At 36.5% G+C, this 22,447-nt stretch overlaps 2 non-coding genes across 2 annotated transcripts; both read right to left on the bottom strand.

Annotated features, from left to right (window-relative positions):
• Positions 1 to 19,029: 19,029 nt before the first annotated feature.
• On the bottom strand, positions 19,030 to 19,112 carry trnal-uaa (transfer RNA leucine (anticodon UAA)). Its single transcript has one exon. It is a non-coding gene; the product is annotated as a tRNA-Leu (tRNA).
• A 1,492-nt stretch (positions 19,113 to 20,604) lies between these two features.
• trnal-uaa (transfer RNA leucine (anticodon UAA)) lies at positions 20,605 to 20,687 on the bottom strand. Its single transcript has one exon. It is a non-coding gene; the product is annotated as a tRNA-Leu (tRNA).
• Positions 20,688 to 22,447: the final 1,760 nt, after the last annotated feature.

Raw genomic sequence — 22,447 nt, 5'->3', positions numbered from 1 at the left:
TGGATATTGATAAAGCAACTAAAAAAATGTAATGCTTAAATATTATATTATATTATATTATATTATATTATATTATATTATATTATATTATATTATATTATATTATATTATATTATATTATATTATATTATATTATATTATATATTAAGCTATTTACTAAACTTTCATTATTCTTTTTGATATCTGGCAACAAAAAGATCTATGATGTCTCATATGAGCTTTTTTATTTAAATAATGTTATTTTAAACATGCATTTTACGTATTTTTACATATCCAAATGTTGTATTACACAGACACATCCATATAATCCAAATATGGATTCAAATAGGGAAGTCGTGGCCTAATGGTTAGAGAGTCGGACTCCCAATCGAAAGGTTGTGAGTTCGAGTCCCGGGCCGGCAGGAATTGTGGGTGGGGGGAGTGCATGTACAGTGCTCTCTCCACCTTCAATACCACGACTTAGGTGCCCTTGAGCAAGGCACTGAACCCCCAACTGCTCCCCGGGCGCCGCAGCATAAATGGCTGCCCACTGCTCCGGGTGTGTGTTCACGGTGTGTGTGTGTGTTCACTGCTGTGTGTGTGCACTTTGGATGGGTTAAATGCAGAGCATGAATTCTGAGTATGGGTCACCATACTTGGCTGAATGTCACTTCACTTTTTTTTTTTTTTGATTATGCTTGTATTTATTATTTACATGTATTTACATAAGTTTACGTTTATACAATGTATAATAATATTATATTATATATTTTGTATTGATTTATGTCTATATACAAATTTACCATATTACATTATTTCTTGTACTCTTGTCGCCTTGACAGTTAAAATTTATTTTTTAATTGTTTGGACATTTTTTATTTATTTGCATGTCTATTTATTATGTTTGTATGATGTTTTTTAAATATATTTTTCAAATTTATACATTTATTAAATTAATTTTTATAGTCATTTAATTTATATAATTTATAAAATTAATCAATTTATTTGTTACATTGCATTTCTTTTTAACAGGACTTCAAGTTATTTCATTTACTCTTGGCTTCTTGAGATTTAAAGTTATTTTTAAATGAAATCATATTTTAATGTGATTTTGTCTATTTATTGTATATTTCTATATGGCATATATATCTGTGCCTTTTTGTCTTGCATGAATAATAAATGATAAAGTATATTAAGTTTTAGAGCCATATATTATGAATATAATATCTGTTCATATTAGCATTCACACTACAAATATGATGTAGTCAAATGTGTTTCTGACTACCTCAGAATAAGATTTTAATGACTGAATCATTATAATACCATGTAACAGGGCCTCCGCCGACAGAAAGAAGTGACATTATTATTATTATTATTCTGCGTCGATGCCACACGCTCCTTGGAGATCAATAAACACCCCCACGATTCCCATATCTGCAATCTTGGAACCAGTAGGAATCGCTGTTAACCAGCAGCGCCCCAATACGACAGGCCATAAGTCACCCGCAAACAGATAAATGCATCTCTATTTAAATGAGCTCCTTGGCTGACCTCGAAGAAAGCACTGCAGGCTTTCGGTGGGAGAGATGTGTGTGTAATGGACGAGAGCCAAGCAGGTGATTATTGTGAAACACATTGTCTCCTTAATAGACATTTTTCCCCCTCTTAGTTTCTTCCCGGTGTGTCATCAGAGCTCGGGCCCTGCTGCGACCAGCCGTCGAGGGAGGGGTCGTCTGCACCCCGAGGGGAGATACAGGGGCTTGTGGAGGTCACCGGAGCCTGTGGGGAGGGGATGGGAGATGGGCTGGTGGTCTCAACAGGACACTACACTTCATTTGCATGTAATCAGAGATGTTGAAAACAGGCTTGAGGGAGTCAGGGGACACTTTTGACCACCTATATTTGATGTGGGCTTTAAGGGGGGAGGGATGGAGAGACTTTGCTTTTCAATGAGTTTCAAACACACTTAATTAGGTTTTTGCATAATGAAAGCTGCAGAATGGGGCTGTTGCTATGAGGCGAATGCAAACACTGGAGCTGCTGCTCATTATGTCAAAAATCCCAGCTATTTGTTTGATCTGTGTACAGGCGGGAGGCAATTGCATTCGCATGGGATAACATTTTGCAGCACAACCACAGAGTGATTCAAAAACAGGTTGCATAATCCGCCTCTCTTTCTCTTCTCCAAGTTGCATAATTGTCTGAGGGTATACCTGGTTCAACTTGCCCTGAAGAATGACATTTATGGTACAAACAGCCCGAAGCTTTTTAAAAGCATTGATGACTTCCTCGATAAGCCCAGAGAGAGTCATTAGGTTGTCAGACTGATCCATGACTTGCACTCAGTGTTTAAAGAAAAGCCCTTTGCCATGCTTAATGAAAAGCTAATTATAACCATGTTAGCATGCTAACCTTTTTTTTTTTTTCATTGTTGCTAAGGCTGTGTTATATAATTTGTTTGCATAATATATGTATGTGTGCTGTGTATATTTGATATGTATATATAAATGCAAATACACACTAATGCATGTATATATTTCAGATAAAATGTTGTTTATATATTCAATACATATAAAATATAAAAAAGACACGTAAATACATGTAAATATTTTCATAATATATACTGCATGTGTGTATATACAGTACAGACCAAAAGTTTGGAAACATTACTATTTTTAATGTTTTTGAAAGAAGTTTCATCTGCTCATCAAGCCTGCATTTATTTGATCAAAAATACAGAAAAAACAGTAATATTGTGAAATATTATTACAACTTAAAATAATAGTTTTCTATTTGAATATACTTTAAACAAAAATTTATTCCTGTGATGCAAAGCTGAATTTTCCGCATCATTACTCCAGCTTTCAGTGTCACATGTAACATCCAGTCTATCACATGATCATTTAGAAATCATTCTAATATTCTGATTTATTATGAGTGTTGAAACAGTTCTGCTGTCTAATATATTTGATGAATAAAAGGTTAAAAAGAACTGCATTTATTCAAAATAAAAAAAAATCTAATAATATATATTCTAATAATATATTTTCTTTACTATCACTTTTTATCAATTTAACACATCCTTGCTGAATAAAAGTATTGATTTTATTAAAAAAAAAAAAAAAAAATACTGTCCCCAAATTACTGACCAGTAGTGTATATTATTATAAAATATTTATATTTTAAAAACATAGCTTCTTCTTTTTTTTCTTTTTTTTTTTCTTTTTATTCATCAAAGTATCCTAAAAAAGTATCACATGTTCTGAAAAAATATTAAGCAGCAGAACTGTTTCCAACTTTGATAATGAATCATCATATTAGAATGATTTCTAAAGGATCATGTGATAATGATCCTAAAAATTCAGCTTTGCATCACAGAAATAAATGATAATTTAAAGTATGATACATTTAAAAACAATTATTTTAAATTGTAATAATATATCACAATATTACATTTTTTTCTGTATTTTTGATCAAATAAATGCAGGCTTGATGAGCAGAAGAAACTTCTTTCAAAAACATTAAAAATAGTAATGTTTCCAAACTTTTGGTCTGTACTGTATGTATACATAAATCATATAAATATTTAGTTTATAAATAATAAACTAATATGTATATATGACTTAATGTGTTTATAATTATGAATCAAATAATTTGATTTGTAATTTAATTATAATTTTATTAAATACATTTCACATGAAAACTTTAAAAGACAGAAAACATTACATTTATTTTACTTAAAAATTTTTAAGATTAGCATTTGTATTTAGTGATATAACGGCCTATAATTATAAATGTAAAATATTTTATAAATTTATTTTTTATATATTTATATTTACATTTATACATTTAGCTGACCTTTTTTGGAGGGAGATATAATTTTATATTACATTGTCCAGTCCTAATTGTTACCTGGAAGCTTCCATCATTCTTTTAACAAAGAAGTTTAACACTAGTTTGTGTCTTCATGCAAAGCAGCTCGGCCTGTATTTGTTTAATGTGCTAATTTTAGTCATGCAGTAAGCATTGACGCTGTAGTTTGTGGAGCATGAAATGAGTCTGTGTTGTCTGGACGGTCAAACAGGGAGAAACAAACAGAGTGCTGTTGTTTGAGAAGAACGTCTGCTTGCGTCACCTGTGCGTATAGATGACTCAGTCAGGAACAGATTGAACCAACAGCACAATGATAGAAACTACACCACCTCAAACATATAGAAAGTGTGGAATAAATGAACAATTAAGTTTAGTCTGCCACTATACAGCCTCCATTGTTGGTCATCTTAACATTTAGGGACTTTTAAATCTTAAAACTTATCAATTCAAATCTTTTACCTCAAAAACATTGATGTGGTTTGCTGAGAATACTACACGTGTAGGAAATGGTCTGTGGACAAATATAATGTTCACATGTGCAGCACATGATCTAATGGTCTGACCATCAGGTTTACTGTAATCTGAAAGCCCGCTAGAAAAACGAACAGCTGTAGGAAAACATTTGTACTCCATCATTCAATCTTGTTTTTACCACTGCAAATTACCTTAAATACAGGCATTGACGTCTGCCATAATGAGTGAACAGAGGGGATGGGGACGGCCAACAGCCATAAACCTGCCTGATAGAGTGGGAATGAGTGTTTTAACCTCTCTCTCTCGAAAACAATAACAGCATAAGAGTCATTTGATGGTGAGCTGTGTCACTGATCGTTCCTCAGATTCACTGTTTGAGTGTTTCTGTCTGTTTCTCTCTCCATAAACACATGCACAGGGTCAGCTGAAGCTTATCTCCTCTCCTCTCTTCTGTCCTCAGACATGCCTTTCATTATTATAATGAGAGAGACTATACTGACTAATGCTCTCTCTCTTTCTCTCTTCTCCAGAGCACTGAACAGAGGAAGTTGTGTCTACCACTCTAATGAGAATTAATGACGATTGTTATTTCTACCATATCAGCTACTGTGGTTTGGCATGTAATTTTACTTTTAGAAATCACAAAATTTGCTGTTGATGCTGGTTTTACACAGAATGCTTACACTAGAAAATCGCAAAGGATCTGTCTTTAATATCTCAGTTGTTTCTCCTGGACCAAGCAAATTGAGACTTTTGCTTTTCCTCTCTATAAAAAAAGTGCACAGTAGTCTGGTTTGTGTTAATAGGTTTATGTATATGTTTATATTGCAATCTGAAATTTTCGTCTAAAATGAGCATTTTTCTCAGGCTCCTATTTTTATATTCAGTTCTTTTACTTTAATGGCATTGAAAATAATCTATTCATTTCCATTAAAGTGAAATTACTAAACCTACACATGAAAGCCTGAGAAAAATGCTTATTTTAGAATAATATATTTAGAATAATATTTAAATAATACCCCAGTAACTTAATACTGGTTCACATATATGTATGTGTGGTGTGTTATATGAATATAAATATGTAAATACATATTTTCAGTATAAACTGTATATGTACAAATCAGACTTCAATATAAACAATTAATTTTATAGTACTATGCTTTTAAATGTATAAATAATGTTTATTTCTTCTTTTAGGAGTAAAATTTGACATAACATTGACACTTGATGGAAACATAACTGAGCAAAACGGGCAATGATACAATTCTGCACTGGTTGATTTTATTTGTTTTGTTTGTCAATTTGTCAGTTTTGTTTTGGATACAAGAGCCTGTTTGAAAATTATTTCATGAGTTTCTTATAATTCGACTGTTAGTAGTCTCTGACGTGTCTTTCAGCTCACTAACAATTGGATTCCATCATCATCTGCGCTGTTTTCTATTAAATTACCAAATGCACTGCAGATAATTCAGAGTAGGAATGCCTCTCATCCAGGATATTCAGAGAAATATGAGGACAGATGTGCACTTACATCTCTGAAGTGGACACTTGAGACAAAACTGTCACATTGCTGTGCAATTTAGTGCTCCACCAGTGGAGCTGTGGGCGGGATAGACGTCTTCCCATTTGTCCATCTTAGATTGATGCTAAAGATAGACCCCAAGGCCATATCTACAAACACATTGTACAGAAATGTAGATATATTTCCTGTCAAATATACTCAGTGATTTAGATTTTTGGCTTTAGAGATTAAAACAAAGCAAGAACAAAATCCCTCTCTCCCCGAAGCAGCACAGTTAAAGTCTTTGAGCGTTTGCATGTCACATTTGAAACCATCCTTATTGACTCGCTGTGGTATTTAAATCTGTTACAGTGAACAACTGTGCGCTGTGTGGCACGCATCAGATGGCGCTGATTGAAGCCTCTTGTGAACTGGCACTCCAGTTGTGGCACCAGAACAGAACGCAGCCGCATATGGAACATTCCATTTGTCAGAATTATTTGCAGCGCTTGGAGATAAGTGCTGTGTGCATGTTTCAAAGATGCCTGATGGAAGAAGTCATTAGCTGTGCCATCTGTAATAATGTGGGAAAATTGCAGAGGCCCTTCTTAGATCACGCACACCATGAAAATGCAACACACTTCATGCAGGTGAAGAGAAATTTACTAAACTTCTGAATTATTATTATATTTCTGCACTTTTTCCAACAGTTTGAGGTTTCCTCAAAACTTTTTGCTTGCACAGACAAATATTAATATGGATCTCTTCGGAGTGTTTGATTCTCATTAGTCAGCATTGTGCAGACAAATGTGCACTCTCTTTATTTTGATATTTCCAAAAATGTTAACTAAAAACAATATTTCATGCTTATGTGTCTATTTATGCACTAAGCAGACCCCATAATAAGTTGGCCAATATATGTGTATCTATGTTTAAAAAAACAAACAAAAGAAAATTACTGGTAATTTTCTGCCAAGACATTATCCAGTCATTTTACAGTGTTAACAATTTTCTCATGCAAACATCCAGGCTGCTGTATAGAGAAGATGTTTCCACATTTCAGTCTGTCCACAACAGAAATACTCAGTCTGTCAAATGGTTTAGTGCTGAAAGGCTCTCATTAGCTGCTAAAGTGAGACCAATTTTAATGTTAGCTACTCAAATGACATTGTAACTCATCACACTGTCCAGTTTAGGCCGGCAGAAAGCGATACGAGTCCAGCAACAGAGCAGAATGTTGGCGCCCTGATGCCATGCTAAGATGTTTACTACTGCCTCCAGCTTTAAAAAGAAGTCATTCTGACACTCTCAGTAAGAATAGAGATTGTGAATACATCTCCACCAACTCATTCACACCATGTTCACACGGTTCTTAAAGGAATCAATCGAGCAGCTCACTCCCATTCAGCTGAAATTAGGCAGAGTTGTTGTTTTCCCTTCACCTAGGCGAGACCTCGAGGTTTTCCTTGTAAAATCAATAAGACTTCATTTACAGTTGGGCTGGTTTTTGTCTGTCTTTCATGCCTGGGCAAGAAAACCAAAAAACAAACCAGTTTATCTGTAAAAAGGAGCTTAAACGTGTCTGTCATCAAGGCTTTTGTTGACTTGTTTCAAAGAGGGACAAAGCACTATACGACAAACAAAAAACTGGTCCTTCTTCTATTTCACTCGGGCTTTTAGAGATTCAACTAATCATTTCTGTAGCTAATGTGATAACACTCACATTATGATTTTGCTGAAAATGTCCTCTAAATTACAGTTTTAGTGAAGCTGCTTTTGTACCAGCAAACAGCAGTATTTAACAAAAGATTAAACTTCAAAAAAGAAGACAATGTTTAGGATGATTATGCATATTAATTAAGTGAATTACTGAAAAGTGATTTGGTGAGAGAAAGATTACTGATTATCGCTCACTTGTTCATGCAAGATTTTGATTTTGTTTATACTTTAAAATTTCATGTTTAATTCAGTGAGTTGCTTGATGTTCTTTGTGATTCGTTATCAAATTTTTTTAGCAGTCTTAAACTGAAAATTGTTTAAAAAAATTTTTTTTTTATTTAATGTACCCTATGAGAAGGTCTTTCATTCACTGATACACAAGAGCTGTGACCAGGCTTTAGACATTTTAATGTCAAATTAACTAAATGCATTAACTGTGTTAATTTTAACACAGTGAAACATATTTAATTAACCTAATAAGTTAATGTGTTTACTTCGGCAGCCCTAATGTTCACAGGCACATGTCACGTATGCTTGCTTTGATTGGTGTTTTGGTTTTGGCCGCTTTCAAGTACAGTAGACCAGTCACAAAAGTGGTGGTCTTTGCTTTGATGGGCTTATGTGACTAACGGGAGAGAGGATGAGGTGAGAAAGTGGGGGATGACAGGAAGACACTGCTGTGATGGAGGTAGAGAAGGCGGGACGTCCCAGCTGGAGCCGTCTTTGAAATGAGAGGGGGGAAACAGGGAAGAAAGGATCTAAATCAGGGAAATACCAACAAGTTGCTCTACACAGGACTCAGAGGAAGTCTCGGAGAAGGACTTAAACTCCATTCAGTCGTAACCAAATGCATGTGCCTCCGCTTTCAACTCTGTGCAGTACTTTGTTATTTGTCTATTAGCATTAGAGGCTCAATGGGCGCAGTTAAATGGAGTTCTCTTTTGCTACAGTGGTTTCTGTGGGGTTTAACTCAAATGAAAAGGCAACCTTGTGGGCTGAAGTGAAAATGAATACAGAGTTAGAAAGCAGATATGAAGCAGCTTTGAAGTGGCCTGTAAAGATTTTGGCCGGTCTTAAGAGAAGCCGTTTCTCAAATCCTGGCACCCCACACGTTATAGTTTTTACTACAATTGGCAAACTCCAGGAGATCTGGAGAAATGAAGATCTGGAATAATCTTTTAAGCCTCGCTTCAAGTCCTTTCTTCTTGCATAGTCACGGAAAGCTGTTTTATTTTTGATCCATCTATAATAGTGTTTCACACTACATGTTAGGTTTTAAGGAGGAGCATATCCAGACAATCGGTCCAGTCGTATTGTTAAAAGTATATAAACGCTGTTTCATCTCACTCCAGCTATCCTTCCTCCACCTTTATTTTCCTTATTAGGCCTATTGTGAAACTTTGCTCTAGAATCCATTCCCATGCTAAAGTCCCTCCGTTTTGCATTTCCAGACTAGTTTAATTTTTGCACGATTGTTTGTTTATCATATTTAATTAAAAGGAAAACTATTTTAAGTAATTGTTTGGTTAGATTTAAACTGGGTTTGACCTTTATATCACAATTTTGAGATGCCATTTCATATTTTGCACATTTTAAGAATTATTCCCCAGGATAATGCTAGATTTCTGTCCATTTTTTGCATCTTCCTGTTCTTAATAAACATGCAATCATTAGTGTCCCTGGGCATCATGTTGTGGCTGTTGTTTTTGACTCTCTCATATCTCCCCAGGGTTGGATGACAACTGACCCTGAGCAACAAACGCAAGGGCGGGAGTGACACGGATGGCTACATGCTAACAAAACTGAGACAGAAAAGTTACAGGCAACCTGATGTGTATAAAACGGATCCCCACCAGCTCATCACGGTGTTCTTCAGTGGTCAAGAGGTGTGTCTGTGTCATCCTTGAGGTTATCAGTTCACCTGGTTTCCAATCAAAACCATCTGAGACTGACTTACTCACTCACCATAACACTGACGCGACTCTAGCTAAATGATTGGTAATGTTCTTAAAGTTAAAATGATGACCCTCAATTTAACTGGCCATTAGATCTGTGGTTGCATGTAATTATTTAGAGAAAACATTTAGTGGCTTGTCACACAAAGAAAGCACACTCACTCACACACACACACACACACACACACACACCCTCCCTCTTGCCAAGTGATTTCCCAGGGGATGATTTAGAGGTCACAGAAAGGCCATCCATAACTGACATGATTATGACTTCCTTCTAACTGTTACTGCTTTTATTAAATTTCCCTGCCCTTTTTTGTACCATGTTGTCCTAAAAAAAAAGGTTTTGGTCTTTCTTTCTTCCGTAAATTTTTTATTTTATTTATTATTTTTTTTGCTGCTTTTTGCTGTTGTAACCAAAGCAGTATAAATTGGTATGTATAGTATTAACTATTATTTAATATTCAGTTGAATATGTGAGTGGTGTTTGCTAAAATTTAGGGTGTTGTACAGCATTTAGTGTTGTGTTCTTAGATGTTTTTAGTGCATTGCTATGTGGTTGCTTCGTGTTTACCCTCAGAAATTTGTCATATTATTATAATAAATTGTCACAATATGAAATTGTTGAATACAGTCATTATTTTTGTTTTGATAAAATCAAGGTTGAACCACTGATGTCACAAGTTCTATTTTAAAAATGTCTTTTCTACCCTTTTGTCTATGAAGGGTCAGAAAGTTCTTGGATTTCATCAAAATTTCTGAATTTGTGTCCCGAAGATGAACGAAGGTCTTGTTGGTTTGGAATGACATGAGAGTAAGTAATCAATGACAGATTTTTTTCATTTTGGGTGAACTATCCCTTTAATTTACTTTTGAAGATAGAAAATAATATAATATATTATTTAAATGTTTGGGGTCTGTTAAACTGTATACTTCTCTTATGGTCACCAAGGTCACATTTATTGGATCACAGCAAAGTAAATATTATTAGATTCTTTTTTAAGTTTTTAAAATCATGTTTTTTATAATGTTATCATGTTTTTATTGTGTTAATTGGCTAGTATTTTGTAGTTATTTTTACCTAATCAAAATAACCCAATTGCAGTTTGATTGAGATTAACTGGAAGGCACAATGAAAAACACGATTTTGAAAATTGTTAAAAACTGAGTTTTCTGTTTTTGCAAATGAACTCTTCATATATATCTATATGAAAAACTCTTATCATTTAGTATGTTTAAATGTCCTTTTGCATTTTTGAATCTTTCTATACTTAATATTTTATTTTTTTTATGTATCATATTTCAAGCCTTTGAAGCGCAAGTCACTACCTGGCATCTAATCATTTACGTATATAATATTCCAGTATCTTTGCCTTGTAGCAAAACATGATCTTGGCTGCCTAAATGAATTTTCCAACGAACCAAATTCCCTCCTGGCCACCCTGAAAGGAAGTCGCCCAATTAGAAGTTGCCGCTAAATAAAAATGGAGGCTCTTTCTCATTGTAAGAGCCCAGATGGTAATACAGGCTTACCTGTCTCCACAGGCCTCCTGAGAGGAGCTTGGGATAGAGAGCGGCCCACAGCCAATTTATCCACCCCTAGTCGGGTTGCATGTGCTGCTGGTGAAATGCACCCTGAAACTTTCATGTTCCCTCGACTGGAAGTTAATTAGGTATGTCTGTATCTGGCAGCTGGGGCAAGTCGTGACATGCCATAGGGTGCCATAGGGTTATCAGTTGCATTTGGCACTGAATAAAAATGATAGAAATATGACTCACTGACATTGTCTCTTTGGTTGTTTTTAGCGTGCCGTGAGCTGATGAGTGATCAGAATGAATCATCGAACAAGATCACAAATGATCAATCAATGATGTGATGGTCTGCCGCCTCAGTGGCAGTAGATGAAGACATGACATTGGCAAGCAGGTATGTATGAGATTGACAGAGAAATAAGAGCATTAGTGTTTGTCATCCTAGACCTATTGTATATAGTAAATATCAGTTTAAAAAAGGAGGGAAAAGAACTTTTGTGAAATATAAATGAAAATATTCTGAAAAATGTCTCAATGTTTTCTGTCCATACAGTGTATCAAGTCACAGATGTTTGGAAACCCATTGACTTCTACTGTATGAACAAAAGCAGTTAAAACATTCTTCAAAATAGAGAGAGAGAGAGAGAGAGAGAGAGAGAGAGAGAGAGAGAGAGAAATAATAGAGAAAAAAGTCATACATTTTTGGAATTACATGAGGTAAATTTTTAAATAGTTCACCCAAAAATGAAAATTCTGCCATTAATTACACACCCTCATGCCATCTATGTATGTTTTGATCATTGTTTAGAGGTAAATAAATAAAATCCTAAATGAATCCTAAATCGTAGCTCTTCACAAGACTTAATCAGTTCTATTCATATGGATTCATTTCATAATAACTTTTTTGGATCTTATTTGTTTTGGCCACCTGGATTTTCAGTGGATGGTCAGAAACATCTCAGGTTTCATAAAAACATATCTTAATTTGTTTTTCGAAGATTACCCAAAGTATAGGGTTGGAACAGGATTAGGATGAGTAAATAATGGAATTTCCATTTTTGGGTGAACTGTTCCTTTAAGGCTCAAGGTTATCTCAAAGGAAGGGTGATAGACACTGAATCCAAGTGGGCTGTATTTCCTCTGTCTGATTTTGGCACGTTTGTGACAGTGAGCGATGCCTTCTGCCAGCTGTGTTTAAGCATGCACAAGCTGTCGCCAATCAGAGCAACTCCCCGTGTGTTTCAGAAGCAAGGTGACCGGCCTTGTTATTATCTCATCAAGCAAAAGGACAAAAGACGACTGCATGGTTGCAGTCATCCATGCTTACTGCGGTTGCCTTGGAAACCAGCTGCTCAGCAGGAATGCTTGAAGTAAGTACAGGCAAGGGCCACTGGGGTAACCGAAGGGGGGGTGAAAAAATGGAGATTAAGCCCATTGAGTATGTAATGGTTCAGGAGACTGATCAGAGCCACAGGTCAACACAAACTGAGCTGTTTGTTTTGCAACTCTAGAGCTGACCGAGCAGTTTTCCTGCATGGAAAAGTCTCATGTTAGGAAAAGTGGGTTGGCTGGAAGAGGAAGCCGTTCTTAATTTGTAGTACCCACTACTGCATGGCACGCTGCAAGTCAAGCATACTTTTTCCACTGCATGAAACAGGCTAAATGGACGTCAGTAAAGACCATTAGACTAATTCAAGTGATTTAACAGAATGGGAGAAGCTAAAGCAGACCGAGCGAGGTTCTTATTTGCACCTAATCCCTGTAATTTTAAATCCATCAATCTACTTCATATTTCAAGAGTTCCCTTCCATTCTCAGGCTACAGGGTTCAGAGATTGAGAGGGGATATGCATTTCCAGAACCCTCCCGAAAATAAATCACACCGGCTATAGGCCTTATTCATGAAACAAGAGCTAAGCAAGTCATTTGTAAAAACCATTCTTGCATATCCAGTTGTGTTCAATTCAGTGGGACAATTTGCACGACCAAAAGTTTGAACAGAACTTTGAAACTTTCTATTCATCAAAGAATCAGCTCAACTTAAAGTTAAAGTTAAAAACACAGAATAATAAAATAAGAAAAAAAGTTTCAAATCAGCTTGTTAGAAGGATTTCTGAAGACTGGAGTAATGCTAAAAATTCATCTTTCCCATCACAGGAATGATTCAAGAAGGACATTTCAGATGATATTACTTATGGTGTCAAATAAAAAGGAGAAAAGCTGAATGCATTGCACTGGGGGCATACTGTATGTGTGCTCTGTTGCACATATTGATCATCATGTCATATGTTTATTGTTTGTGATGAATAGAAAAGGCTAATAGATATCTTTCTCCAGTATAATATAGTACAGCACAGATCTTATTGATTCAGTACTTCCATACTTTTGCCAGCTCTGCAAAATATACATGCTGCACACTGCAGAAACAGTATAGGTAGTATGCTATTCCCATCTGCAGAGCTCACAAGCTCATAAGTCTCTATATGGCTTTGACTTGAGAACTGAGGTACAAACCAATGCCTTACACAACACTTGATGATTAATGGTATTATCAAGTTCGCTCGGTGCATTAAAATACCCTCCATGAGACAAGAAGCGAAGGCTTCTAAATCATCCTAAAACAGCATTGGCCATTAGCCAGGACAAGAAATGGGTCTGTTTAGATGTCAATGGTATTTTAGGTTGGGTGGAGTGGAAAACAGAAAGCTTTGACACTCAGAGACATAAAGATGGCAAGCGATAGCATACATAGCTGCAGGCGAGAGATGAAGACGGAGATTGCTCTGGGGAAGGAAATGAGGTGGTCAGAGACCACGCCACATGCTAATCCTCTCCTTCCCAGTCTGACTGCACCAGTTCCCGTCTCTGTGTCTGTCTCGCAGGCGAATGGGAACGGATCTGGTGCTCTTTCAGCGCCAGCACTAGAGTGCTCTGGCCATGTTTTTTCAATTGCGCTGATGAGACAGGCTGGCTCCTAATAAACGTAGCCTTTCGTTTAAATGACAGGTCTAATTTCACATATTGTGATGAGAGACTGTGGAAAAGCATGGCACACTCTGAGACATGCGAAACGGTGCCTGAGTCATTCAGATCCTTCTAGATTAATTCCATTTCCTGTGAAGATTAATTGTGCCGCAGAGCTGTTATCTGATTAGAGTATTTTGGGGAGATGTTTATAATTAGTTTGGGTGTAATCTCATTTCACAGCACCTCGTGGGGAGGCAAATGTTTTCACAAATTTATCTGTATAATTGGTCTAGGTGTTAATCAGGTTTGAAGATACCTGCTGGCTAGATAAAACAACAACTGTTCTGCACAGGGGCGTAGCACCAAATTTTGGGCCCTGGGTACAAACCATCTTGCTGGGCCCCCAATACCATAGTGATACCAATGGGTAAGGTATTGCATTTTTATCATAAAAACACTTAAAATGTAAACAAAATAGGCCACACTCTGATTAATATATTTTTGTTTTATTGTCGAAAGTACTACTTACTGAGATGACAAAAGGTCTAGCAGGTCCAAACCTGGACTAAATCAAATATACTGTAAAGCAGTTCTGAAAATGACCATACCAAATGAGAAAAACTTTGGTCTGAAACACAAACTAAATAATGTCAGTTTTTACTAAATGCCCATTGACGGGTCTTTGCATGCGCAAATTTGCTGATCAGGTCTTTAAAGTCCAGTTTTTTGCTAGCATTTGAACAATAGTTTTCCTGTGCTTATCAGTAAGAGTTGTTGGCCATAATCCTGGGTCCTCTGACAATCCCTCTCCAGTATCCCTAAGTCTCTCATTCTCTTCTCTTTCCTCTTCAGCTCTGTCCTCCTGCTCCTGACTACCTTCATCACATTCTTCACTTTCCCTCTGATCACTTATATGAATATCAACCTCATCTTCTATTTCTGCCTCTGCTACAAGAGGAAATAAGCAAAATGGGTACATTGTTATTGTACACATTTAAACTTTAAACTGTAAACTTTAAACTGTAATTAGTAATTACACTTTAAAGTTTAAATGTGTACAATAACAATGTACTAATTTTGCTTATTTCCTCTTAACACTTAATTACTAATTACTAAGTGTTAAAAAGCTAACCTTGTCTCACTGTCACACTCACATCCACCTCACTGTCACTGCTTTCACCTAGCCATGATTAGGGGCCTGCTGCTGCAGGGTCTGACTCTGAAACTGAAATATATGGCTTCAAATGGTTGCTTAAATATCCTTTATTGTCACAATACCTTTTTTTTAAAGTGTAGGCTAAGTACAAGATAATTGATGATTATTTGTCTGTTTAAAATAAATGCAGACTAGACTATAGAATCACAGGGTAAACTAACCGCCAAACATTCAGTCTTTGAATTATGTTTTAAAATAAGTCATTTTTCAATCATTAAGATGTGCATTATTATACTGAGAACAATCCTGTACTTAATGTAAGAGCGTGTGCGAGCTAATTTGCATAACAATGCAGTAAAATAGGCGCTAACGATCTGTGTTTTCTCGGGTGTTAGATTTTGACAATGGAGGGAAATATACAGTGTTTTCATGTAAACTTCTGACTCTGAGAGTGGGGAGAACTGCAGCAGAAGAGGAGACAAGCGTTTAGGCAGCTGCCTGGAGTGGCAGTGTGTTGAGCTCCGTCTGCTTCTCACTCCCTGTTATTTACGTAAGGGATAATGTATAACGTTAGATTACATTATCCTCCGCTTCGTGTCGGGGTCCTGTTCAGCCTGTCGGGGTTGTTATTCGCTATAACGACCGCCTCTCTATACATTATCCCGCTTATTACATGGCTACCCACAAAATAAATAAATAATTTGCCACGAATTATTGATTTAAAAAGGAGTTTATTGATTTAAAAACGATTGTATTGCTTCCGCCAAAGAAAATAGTCCGTTCCGCGTCCATAGCAACGCGCTGTTTTTCATGGCAACGGTCTGTTATACTTCGCAGCGGTCTGTTATCAAGAAATAACAGACCGCATTCTACATTGGAATTCAGCCAAGCCATGTAATAATCAGAAACATTGTTTGCTCGCTATGAAGGGTGTGATACTATAAAGTATTGGTATATTATTCATAAATGCAAACATAAATGTATGCTATTCTACCGGGAGTAGATATTTATGTTAAAACAATGTCAATGCTTGATGATGCATTTGGAGCTCACCTCTCTTTTCAAAAAAATTTGTGAGCAACTGCTTGCCCTCATTTGCCCTTCTCTCTTTATTCTGCTTCTCTTTTCGTTTTTGAGCCCCTGATTTTCCTTTCTTAAGGAGAGACATGACTCTTCACGGCTCACTCCAGCTCCTGTCTCATCAACTGATTCAATCACCGCGGGTCCGCAGCAGAAGCAACTGACCTGCGGGTCGTACCATTTGCATTGATTCGAGAGGGGTGTGGGGCCCTGCACAGCATGAAAATGACTTTTTTATACCAAACCAGCGCCTAACTACAAGTTTAGTTTTGCACAGGAACTTTTTTAGTTGTACATAAATGCTATAAAAATGTTAGTGCATGTATATGTATGTAGAGAAAACTGACTTCTAAGGGCCCCCCCCCCTGCCTCGGGCCCTGGGTACTCGGTACCCTTTACCCCCCCAGTCCGACGCCCCTGGTTCTGCATAACATCACTGTGGAATTGTGGGTAAATGATACTACTCAACATTCTTTACATTATACAACATTATCTACTGTGAAATAGATAGTTGAATAAGTCATATTTGAAGTTAATATTAATTATTATTATGATATTATGCAGTACATTGATTTTGCCACTGGTGATTTGCCACAACAGGAAGTTGTGGGAAATTATGGAATAGTTGTCAAAGAATAAAGCAGTAAGCCATTTGTTCTTATGGAGTTCAGTGATTTTCACACAGTGAAGTGGTGTACCTAAAACTTTTAATTTTATTTAATTTTATTATTTAATTTAATTTAATTTAATTTTCTTTTCTTTCTGGTGACTAACAAACATGGTTTGTTTCTCATGATTTTAGATGTACAGAATTGCAATTTGAATTTGAATGTAAGGACATAGAATTACAATGAACAAAAAAATCATGTAATTTTATTTTTGGGAGAAAAGCTCAATATGTCAGTACTATCTTTCAATGATGACAAAACACAAAAGACCTTGAGGTTTGAAGGTTTATAGGCCTTACAGACAGACAGACAGACGGACGGATGGATGGATGGATAGGTAGGTAGAAGATAGATAGATAGATGTGTTGTTCACTGTTTTACTAGTGATGACTCTTCAAAGTCAAAGACTCTTTAAAGTCTCAGTTCCACATAAACTAGTGTTTGACCAAATGTAGAGCTGTCCACCAGACAGATGGTTCCTCTTGTGTGTTTCACTTCCACAGTCTTCCTTCAGCTCATGCACCGGTTACAAAGAAAGACTCAAGCCTCAGACACACGCCAAATGAAGCTCCACTGCCATAATATTTGTCTTGACACCCAAAGCTTCCTGAACTCTTTTTGAAGGAAGAGATTGGAGGTGTCATCTGTATGGCACATTAAAGACCTCTGGCTGTTTATTTGTTGTCAGATGGGAAGGCAGGGTGAGAAAAACCAGGCCTGTCCTGCTGTTCAGCACCCCACAACCAAAGGGAAGTGGACCTTTATTGGTGACCCCCCCCAACCAGGGAACACTCAGTTTTGCCCAATTTATGGATGCTCCTGGACAGTTCAGTCACAACAAGGGCCTTTATTTGGGGCTGTGCGATGTGGCAGATGTGCTTGAGGAAAACTGCACAAAGAAAAAGTTGTAATTGAAGGTGGTGAAGAGAATAAAAACACCTAATGAATGAGTTTCTTTTGCATATGTCTGGATAATTACTAATTCCAAGCAGCTAATGTTAATCATTTTTAACTAATGGCTAGAACAAAGGTGGGGAAATATGGATTAACATTTACATTTTTAATGCACTTTCATCACAATTCTTTTCAGGATGGGTGGGCAGTCAATAATAACGGAAATAAGTGTGGATTATTCTGTGGACACTGTTAAAACCATCTATTTGAGCTGTAATAACATGCCACTCAAGCTATTTCCTGGCAACAAATCTCTGTATGATTTTTAAAATGCTTGTTAGAAAGGGAAACATGGCCAATCACTTGGCATCTGAATGCAATGGCTTTGCTCAAATACGTTTAGTACTTTGAAGCAAAAATATGCAGAATCTGATTTTAACCTATGTGTGTTGTTTAACATTTGACTAGTATTAATGAAAATGTGTTTAGGTCTTGAAGATCAGATACTGAAAGTAGCCTTTACATCTTTCAAGATGCAACTTATATGTATCATCAGAGCCAAGTACATTACTTATCAAATTGTAATCCGTTACTGATTGCAAATTAGGCTATATGACAAATGTTTTAGTTAGAAGCTTCACAAAAATGAGGTAATATAATCAGACATTATTTATTTATTAGGATAATCTTATTCCATATAGATTTCAAAATGCAAAGAAAATATATTCCATTCAGTGTTATTGGCAACATGAAGTGCATTAAACATTACATTACATCAAGGTTTCCCAAACTGGGGTACGTAAGAAACTGCAGGGGGGTTTGTGAGTTTAATGAAAATATAAGTGGTACAGTACTTTAGAAAGGAACATTTAAAAGATGAAAAAGAGAAATTAGAGAGATTGAGAAATACAAAAATATGTAATCATGTAATCAATAAAAAAAGTAACTGTAGACTGTTTCCAAGTGTTTTAAAATGTGATTTAATCGAATTATGAGTACGTAATTTTTGGAGTCTGATTACATAATCCAGATTACATGTAGTATACACAATATTAATGATGTAAGGTCTGGCTGGTTAGCATAGCCCAGTTAGTCCCTGCTGGTAGATGCTGTAACTACAACATCTGGACCAAAAAGCCTGTGTAATGCCAAAAATCTCTTTCTTTATTTAACTGGTTGCTTTAGAAACACAACTGCAGAGCAGCTTCAGTTTATAAAGATTGAATTGGTCTACCAGGAGTGGGGTTTGAACCCACGAGGACATTTGTCCATTGGATCTTAAGTCCAACGCCTTAACCACTCGGCCATCCTGGTCCTTGTTTTATGTCAAACATCCCATTGTCTCTTCCACAGGAGCACTGTAGGAATGCTTAAACAGCAGAACAGCATTACTGTATGAACCCACAATGCATCTTTCTCCATGGTAAGCCATTTAAAAGTTGATCTGTAAGCTAATGGAATCAAATGTATAGAGTTTTCTTCAGGTGTTGTTCTAAATGTGACCATATTTACTCAGCCTTTCCATATTACACTAGTAAATGTTTGAGTGTTTCCACTGCATATGCATGAATGTATAAAATGCAATGATCTGACATAATTTCTATGCATTTATTTTTTACCCAGTATTGGAAAGTTATTATGGTAACCAATATGCTGGATACTGAATACATATTTTGAATGAATAGATTTGATCTCATTTTGACCTATTTACTTGCAAAATGAAAGTGTGGGTAAAACAAAAGCAAATTATAATTGTGTGCAACAAAGTATTAAAAGAAAGACATTTAGAAAACACAGTTATCCCATAATCTTCAAATGAATGCCTGACTTATGTAAAAGTAATGTGACTAGACCTTAATGGAAAAATGTCCATGTGATATTATTTATTGTTTGTAAATCACATGAAATTGCTTTTGAATGCAATGAAATGACTGCATTCATTAAATCGTCCCCAGTCTTGTGGGGATGGAAAGCACACATAAGTCAGTAACCATGGTTTCTGATGACTTACTATTGCAGGGGTGTCATAGCGACAGAGAGATCTACACTGACTCTGTAGAAGGTGTGGATAGAATCTATATACAACTTGTCAGTCGCTTGGCTCAGTTCGTTGTGTTTCTGAAACTGCAGGTGTCCCTCCTGACATGGCTCTTATTAGCACTCATATAGAGAAGTGCTCATGTGAGACAAAACCTGTTTCATCAGGAACACACAGCCGCGGTACACATGGGAGGACAGAGAAAGAGGTTTCTGAGAAAAAAACAAACATCTGGTTATTAAAATAACCTTGGCACACTGGCAAGTTTGACCTTATGTGAATATTTTACCAATATTCTGTCTTCCTTGTGGCAAACAGTGATTTGAAGTATTGCTTAAAAAGCTCAAGTCTGGTGGGTGTTTTTTTGTTTTTGTTTTTTTTTGTAGGTTTTTGTTGCAAATGCTTTTATCAAAAGTATTCACCCCTTTATTTTTATTGCCATGAGTGGGGTTCAAACCCACAAGGACATTTCCCCATTGGATCTTAAGTCCAACACCTTAATCACTCAGCCATCCTGGTGACATTGTTGATGTTTATACAAGTATTTCAGAACCACTTTGTTGATAACCACAACATATATAAATGTTGCAACAAACTACCAGGAGTGTGGTTCGAAAATTTGTCTATTGGATCTTAAATCCAATGCCTTAACCACTCGACCACCCTACAGTAGATACTGTGAGCTGCTGTGTTCCCTTTACAGTTACTTCAGAAACCAAGTCATTACAAAACCACATAACTATGTTCTGTTTAAAAATCACATGGGTCTACCAGGAGTGGGGTTCGAACCCACGAGGACATTTGTCCATTGGATCTTAAGTCCAACGCCTTAACCACTCGGCCATCCTGGTCCCTTTGTTACAAGGAAACCCTTTGTTCCTTCTTCAGGTACCTCTTAACCATTGTGGGAAACCATTTTCCATTCCATTTAAAATCACATTGATCTACTAGAAGTGGGATTTAAAAACCTCGAGGACAACTGCACCAATTGGATTTGTCCAATGGAACTAGTTTGTTGGTAACAACCACATCCAGCCTCATCACTATGTGGGGCAAATTAGTTTTCTTCCAAATAAAAAAATCCAAACACTGGATTTCTTAACAGGTTGTGCAGCTGCTCAGTGTGTGTTCTTATCCGTCCTTAATGCGGAATGAACGCGTCCCCTTAAGCATCTTCCCCATTTGTGACACGGCCGCGTTTGGCTTTGATCGCCTTCTGCACGGCTCAACAGGCAAACACTTTAATTAGTGCTTTATTGACTAATGCTTTTCTCCAGGCCCTGTGTCACTAGCTTTACCGGCCACCAGCCTATTCTTTGTGGATTAACCTCTTTCTATGCACAGTTTAACCAGCCATTGTCCTGCAGTAACGTGAACTGTTCTTGCAGGAGGTTTCGACACAAAAGCCCTTCAGTGCCCAGGCAAACCTCAAAGAGCCATCATCCCTCCATCTCAAGCTCTTCAAAGATCCTTCATCATTCTGAATCCCTCTGTTCCTCCTCGGCCCCTCGTTTAGGAGCAGGACCCCAACGGCCCACACCTCCCCCATGGACCAGCACACTTATTTCAGTGTCTCTTGGGAGCTTGGAGCTCATAAGTAAGACCTGGACAGCTGATAATGACTTTGCAGCTCTGGGGGAAGGAGGTTACTGCTGCGCTTTCGTGGTTATGGCAGTGGTGGTCTGTGTGTACATGGAGGGTCCAAAATCAATACTCACCGAGCACTAGATGAGAATAAAAAATGGCTTTTGGCAAATAAAAAGGGCATTTTTAAATTATTTTTTAGAAATGCAACATCATAGCGGTTAAAGTTGCAATGTAAGAACAACAGACTGACATTTTTTGTCATGCTTAAATGAAGAAAAAAATAAGATACAGACAGTTTACTAATGAAAAGTCATTTATCTTCTGACCACTTTTACCATAAATTTAGCAAAAGTTTTATTATTTTAGTTATTTGTGTGTGTAACTTTAGAATTTCATGTGGCATCTTATTCTTGGTGTTGAAAACAAGAAAGAAAATCATAATGGGTTATTATGTTTTGTGATAGAGTTGTTTCACCTGATGGGACTGATGGACTGGCAAATAGGAGTGGTTAGTTTACTCCAACAAATATTTCTTAAAGTAAATTTCTGTTTTAGATGCACACTTTAAAGTCATGGCCACAAAAAAAAGCTGATTGAACACACATTAACCTTTCGTGGCAATATGTCTCAACAGAAGAGCGGTGATGTCACATTATATGGGGTAAGTTGTCACAATGAGTCGTCACAGGTTTCCAAATTAAGTTAAGGAAATAAAACCCTGAATAGATCACACTTCAGCTAAAATGTAAAAGGTAAAATCTAAAAAATTGATAAAAATTTAAAGATATATTACTAGATCTAAATAAATAAAGCTATTAATATATATATATATATATATATATATATATATATATATAATTTTTATGAGCTTTTTTTAGATTCATGGTTGATATGTTGACTGCTATGTTTATTGATGGTGTATAGCATCTATTGGCAGACCAGACATGTAAAATCGTTTGACTTGGGGGTGGGGGGGATTTATCCTCTGTTTCTTATCCTAACCTCGTTTCTGCCAAACACTTCT

Source organism: Carassius carassius, chromosome 32, assembly GCF_963082965.1.
Source record: "Carassius carassius chromosome 32, fCarCar2.1, whole genome shotgun sequence".
Taxonomy (NCBI): domain Eukaryota; kingdom Metazoa; phylum Chordata; class Actinopteri; order Cypriniformes; family Cyprinidae; genus Carassius; species Carassius carassius.
The sequence above is the reverse complement of the archived record's forward strand: the minus strand, read 5'-3'. Positions and strand labels throughout refer to the sequence as shown.